This window comes from Ziziphus jujuba, chromosome 1 (assembly GCF_031755915.1).
Source record: "Ziziphus jujuba cultivar Dongzao chromosome 1, ASM3175591v1".
NCBI lineage: Eukaryota > Viridiplantae > Streptophyta > Magnoliopsida > Rosales > Rhamnaceae > Ziziphus > Ziziphus jujuba.
The window spans coordinates 1,327,247-1,334,180 of NC_083379.1; the positions used below are offsets into that span (position 1 = coordinate 1,327,247).

Consider the following 6,934-nt stretch of genomic DNA (forward strand, 5'->3'; position numbering starts at 1 on the left):
TTTAAGCACTTAAATTAAGCTTTCCAGTATTGTTCAAAAGCATATTCCAAAATGGGTTCCATATCGACTTTATTACTCGGTAGTTCAATCCATATGCATGAAACTATATGTTTAATCTCTTTGTCAAAAAAAAGTATATAAACAAATTAATTACCTAGTCATAATAATCATGATGAAAGATTTAGAGATCAGTAATTTTCTCAAACAGAGGATATATAAAATATAAATGATAGTCACAAGAACCGGATGTATTGCAATTGAATAATAAGATAACCCCGATATCTCTTCTTGAAATTTCAATTTAAATCATTAGAATTCTTAAAAGTAGATGATGCAGCAGATACAACAAATGTACAGCGCCATATTTCTGCAGAACTACATAAATGGAAGGGGCGCAGGGAATTCAAGCGGTCAGTACACAATTAGTCTAGTTTATATGTCATTCAATAAAATGATATATATATATATTTCTAAAATTGAGAGATCCAAAGATTATTTAATAAATATATCAATCCGCTGTCATCTTATATATATATATATATATATATATATGTATGTATTTAATATTTTTACAAGGGAAGTCACAATTAATTCATCATATGAGTGTCAAAGACAGATTTATATGATTATGCAAAAACACTTTCCTGTCTGTCTGCAATTTTCTTTCATATTATATAGGATGCATTATATAGGCTTTACCAAATTCAACTGCCAAAAGAGAAATTATGACTGAACGAATATAGTGGGGCAATTCCAGCGAGACCTAGTTAAAAGTCCAAACCAAAAAGTATTATTGGGAGATGAAGAATGGGTTTTCTTAATTTCTTTTAAAAAGATTTTAAAAGTAGGTTTTCTTAAATTAATTAATAAAAAAAAGAAAATCTCTTTTTTAAGTTTCTAAGTATACTTCATTTAAAGAAACATGTACACTTGCAGGGATTATCCTAACCAAGGCATGGCAAAATTCATCCAGAAACTTTTAGCATTTCAGGTTTTTGTTGAATCTTATCTAGGAAATCTATATATAATAATAATAATAATAATAGTAATAATTCTCTTATTCAAAAATCCTAAACAAATTTTTTTTCCTGACGACACCTGTGTATATCCCGCAAGGGTTAATAATTATATGTATATAATACTGACAAACAAAAAATTGAAAAGTTCCGAAGGAAAAATAAAGCCTTAACAAATAAAACGCAATTCATCACAAATTACATTTACTCCCCATCAGAGGATGAACTTAGCGCTCTCTGATACGAACGGAAAGAGGCGTTTGACGTTTTCAGATTTTAATTTGTCAAGTTTAAAATATAAAATATAATTTATTATTATTATTTTTAAAACAAAAAGGCAAATCAAATTTTATCTATATTGGTTCTTTAGGATTTTTTACGAATAGAAAATTGTGTTATTAAAAAAATAAATATATACAAGCGATAAATAATTGTATTATAATAAAAAATATATAATAACCAATTGCATTTTTATAAAAAAAATAAAATTGTAGCAATAAAAAAAATTTATAGTAATAATTTTAATTAAAATGGGAAAACGATTTCTTTATGGTTTTTAATGTTGCATTTTATTTTCTATTTTCAAGCATATGTTAGAAGTCTCTGTTATTGAACCATTACTGCATAAGTACACATATACAACTAAATTGAATAATTTAAGAAAAACGCAAAGGTTTTTGATAAACTGGGGACAGTGGAAAAAGCAATATAGAACCGTATGGATCTTTTCAAAACACTAATTAATAACCAAGAAACTCAAATAATAAACACTTAGAAATCTCAGATCCATATATATATATACACATATATTTGCAAAAGCTAGGTACCGCTTTATATTATTCCAGGAGAGAATGTTAATTTAAAGGTCATTATTTTACATGTTTGTAAGTAATAGTGGATTATTACCATTGCAACATTTTTATCTAGTTTTATACACTTTCATAAGGTTCACAAATTAATTAACTTAGTCCCACTTATAATATTAATGAAAGAGAAAAAAAAAAAAAATGGCCGTAGAATTTGAAAATTTTTTGTATATACAATTGGTAGAAAAGTAGCATATCCTATCAGGTCAGCTAACAAAGTATTGTATTTCTTCATTACAATTTGGAAATAGTAAAACTGAAACATATCAAAGAAGTGAAGTGAACAAACTGCAGCTTCACAACAGAAAATAAAAACGGCAAGAAAAAGAAAGAACACAGAAATGAACCGCAAAAATAAATAAATAAATAAAAATAAAAAAGTGTAGCAAATCTCCTTGTATAAGAATCCGCTGCCTAGCTGGGGATATGAGATCTTAATTTATAATGCAGGGATGTTGGCGGTGATAAGCAAACGCAGTAAGAGCAATGCTTATCGACGCGACAGTGATAAACATATGCAGTATGAGCAATGCCTATCACCTCGAAGATGCTCTGCAATGTTAGAAACATACCCAAAAAAGAAAAAAGAAAAAAAGAAAAAAAAAATTAGTTAAGTGAAAAATTAAGTTATATAATATCAAATAAACAAATTAGCATAAACACTATATATCTGTATATGTATATATATATAAAATTAACCAAAATGTGAGAGACAAAAGAATCCTAAAAAAACAACATTATAGAATTCAAGAAACAAAGGGTGGTTGCATACACAAGTTCTTGGTTAATTATTGATATAATTATTCAGAATCAGCTTGCTGATTCTCATTTACATGATCATCAGCTTGGCTGTCTTCGTCTTCATCAATACTCTCAAAACCTTCCATTTTCAAGACTAAAAAGACTCTAAATCAAATTGAAACTACATGTGTTTGCAATGCTAAATCATGAAGATGTTTTTATTTATTTATTTTTCCCAACCCAAATACATGAGTTAATATAGGGGAGGGGTCTAGGATTGGAACAGTGGATTTGGGAGATGCATGACGAAAACAAAGGGCTGGTTGGTTTTGGTTTTTTGGATAGTTTTGAGTAATCCGGTTTTGGTTTTACATATTGTGTTCTGGTCGTGGTTTTAGATGGTTTTGAGTAACCTGGCTTTGGCTTTTACATATTGTGTGCTGGTTTTGGTTTTGGTATTGGGCAGTTTTAAATAACCTGGTTTTGGTTTTGGATAAGTTGATGCCTCTCATCCTTATCCCCCAATTCTCTAGATTCTTCCTAATGGTATTCTGTTTGGTAAAGGGTGAGTAATTCTGTAACCAAATTAATAAAAACATTTAATGGATGTAGTATTGTTTATGTTCATAAATTATAAATTAAAATTTTGGATATTCATAAAAAAAGTTATTATGCTAATTTGTATGTACATGTATGATAAAATTTTATATGTGGTTTTAACAAGAAACTCTTGTTCATATAAGATTATTAGATTCAATGTTAGTATGTAAATTCATGTGAACAATGCTTAAATACAAAACTTATATAACCATCTATTGTATTACCATGTAATTAATTATTTGATATCGACCTAATAATCCATGTAAATAATGTACGTAAACAAAAAATATATTTAATTATTTTACATGCGGTATCATTATATGTATGTATACTAGCGATACAAACTATGGTAAATTTTGTTGTTAGACTTCACGAATTTTTCTTCTTTTTCTTTTTTACATCCTTGAAAATAATCTTCCTTCATATTGTTGTCATGATGCAGCTTTTTAACCTTCATTATTTTGCATATCCAAAAAAAGAAAAAAAAAAAATCTCAAGCTTCAATGGTGGTCCTCTTTCTCAGCAATGAAGACAAAATGTGAGAACGCAAACTAGTGATAAGGAAGAAGTACGTGATGAACAACTAAATATGGTCTGCCAAGCGTCTCCGGTGGTCCTGGCCAAACAGTCTCTTGTTTCTTTTACAGTCAAACGTCAGCCTGTTTAAATTGCCCGACCCTTTGTAAGAAAACTTATAATAAGAATGACAGTGTAAGAAAGAAAAAAGGTTTCCAAAGAGTGAAGATAACATATTTTGATAGGTACTTATTAAAATGCAACAAACAATTATACTGTTAATTAATTAAAAACTAACCAAAAGATTGCATAGTGAGAATAAGATATCAAAACAAAAACTACATATGAAAATAGGAATGAAATAAAATTGTCAACAAAAATTAAGAGGAATTGAAAATTTTAACTGAAGTAATTAATTAAGAAGTACAAGATAAGAATTTAACTGAAGTAATTAATTGTTGCATAGTAAGAATCTGGAGTAGGAAGACTAGGAGATAAGGATGAAAGTCATGAAGTTTTCCTTAATCCATTATTGTATGTGGAAATGGGTTAGTAATTGCATTACCAAATTACTAGAAAAATTAAATATGTGTAGTATCATAACTCGGTAAAATATATTATATTGATTTTGCATGTCCATGCAGTTAAATTTTTTTGCGTGCATTAAAGTATAAATTTTTACAATTCTTATTATGAATAGATCCTATTTGCGGCTATAAACTAGTTAAATATGCATATAAGTGTGTTTTTCGTTAAGGTCAATATGGGTTTGTCAAATAATTTTATGATTATTTGAAGCATATGTTACACAGTACTAGATATTTTAATGCTGGTATTAAGAAACTCATCCATATGATCAAGTACATAGATTACAATGTAAAAGCAATTGGTGGAACGTTAAGCTTTTTGAATGTGTATATATATATATATATATATGTATATATATAAAATAAGTTAATATCTAGCTTATATATTATATTGTAATTTTTTAACATTGAGAATTAGTTTGGAAAAAAAAAAAAAAAAAGGTTGTAATTGTGTAGGTTTAGAAAAAGGGGTATACAAGGCTCCAGAGAAATTAGACATATTCAATTACTGAATATTGATTTCTTTAATTAGAGAAATTAGATATGTATAACAAACATATTAATTATTACACTCATATTGCTTTGCATCCTTGCATTTCTGCTTTGTTAATGCTATCATTAAGTACACAACCGTATCATGAGACATTCATTTATTCATCAACCAGAAATGAATCTTTCTATATTCATCAAACTTTTCAAGCATTTTTTAAAATGTACATTAGCGACAAATTTGGCATCTCAGCAACGAATTTTAGTTTGTCGCTAAAAACTTAATTATTATTTTTGTAGTAAGACCAAAAAAAAAAAAAAAAGCAAAAACAACCTGCCGAAGAACCAATATTATTTCGCCAAGGAAAAATAATATTTTTCAAAAAAAATAAAAATGAAATGGATTAGAAAGAATAAAGAAAGAAAAAGAGAGATATGTGGGTAGAGTAGTAAATGGTATTTTACAAAACAGGGCCTTTGGTGAAGAACTTAAAGAATAATAGCCAGGAGGATAAACTCTGGAGAGCTTATGATGCACAGAGTGATGTCATCTGCATGTCCAAATTTCATAACCCAAACCCTAACCCTAGAATTCATCCTGTATAAACTGATAGTCACCGGCCAACACAAAAACATATACTTAAATTAATTATTTCACTCATCTCTGCTTTTCTCTTATGAAGAAATCAGTGGGCGTTTTCATGGGGACTTGTGAAGATGAAGAAGAAGGAGAAGATTGATAAGCTAATTGTGCTGCAGCCATGTCACAGTTAGCAGCCATGTCATCACATAGCCACGTCATCATACAATCTGGATCAACATGAGTTTGCTTCAAACAAATCACCTCCAAGTGATAAAAACAAAACTGGTGCAGGATAAATGTTATCAGCGATAAAGCTGGTGTAGCTGGTGTAGTTATCTGTCATTAGTAATCCTTATTTTGCCTTTTCTTGTAACTAACGTATGGGAAAATACTTGTATAAATAATGTTGTAAAAGTCAATATTAGATGCAGAAAAAAGACAGTAAACAGTTAAGTAATACAATATACACAAGCACATTTTTTGTTCCTTTCTTGTTTTTTATCATGGTATCAGAGCTTGGAAAATCTCCAGAGCTTAATCTGAATGTAGCTTTGGAAATTGAACCAAGATTAACCATCCAATCTTTTCATCAATGTTCTAGTTTGATATCTTTAAAACTTGATTTTTCAAATTATCTACTATGGAGATCACAAATGCTTCCCTTGGTTCGAAGTTTGGGAATTCTACATCACATTACTGATGCTGAACGTCCATTAGAAGAACTTCAGATAGAAACTAGTGGAGGTAGTGGAAGCAGTAAAGTTTGTAATCCAAATTATCAACTATGGATCAACAATGATGGCCTGTTTTTAACTTGGTTGCTCGGGACAATGACAGTAGATGTGCTCAGCTTCACCTTCGGCCTGGAGACAGCTTTCAGTGTTTGGCATGCCATTGAAGAGCAACTGGTGCCAGCTACGAAGGAGAAGGAAATCTACTTAACTGATCATTTGATGGGTTTGAAGAAAGGATCTGCAACCTTAGATGAGTATCTCAAAAACTTTAACTCTATTTGTGATAATTTATCTGCAATTGGAAAACCAGTGAATGACTTGGATAAATGCTTTCATTTATCTAGAGGATTAGGCCATACTTATCAAGATTTTAGGTTGGCTATGTTGTCAAAGCCCCCATATCCGACATATACGCAGTTTGTTCTCTCTTTAAGGTCTCATGAATAGGTTCTAAGTAATTTTTCAGAAGAAAAACAGGGTCTAAATCAAGAATATGCATTTGTTGGGCAATGAAGTCGTGGAACAGGAAGAGAACGTGGTGGCAGATTCAATTCCCGTGGACATGGTTTTGGACCCGCAAGCTTCTCTGTGCCAAATCGTGGAGTTTTCAGTCCTACAAATTTTCTGTCCATAATCGTGGAGGAAGTCTCTTTTCAACACAAGTCCGTGGCAGCTATTTTTCCCGTAATATGGCTCCTGCACCAGTTTCTAATGGCATTGAGCCTTGAAATCCTCTCAAAAAGAAGCAGTCATATGTCAAATATGTGGTAGACCCTATCATACGGCTTCCAATTGTTGGAAC

At 30.1% G+C, this 6,934-nt stretch overlaps 1 long non-coding RNA gene across 1 annotated transcript; it reads right to left on the reverse strand.

The window, feature by feature from the left end:
• Window positions 1–2,090: 2,090 nt before the first annotated feature.
• LOC132800397 (uncharacterized) lies at window positions 2,091–2,934 on the reverse strand. The gene is made up of 2 exons (XR_009635468.1): window positions 2,655–2,934; window positions 2,091–2,434 (listed from the first exon to the last, which is right to left on the reverse strand). It is a non-coding gene; the product is annotated as an uncharacterized LOC132800397 (long non-coding RNA).
• Between the last annotated feature and the right edge of the window lie 4,000 nt (window positions 2,935–6,934).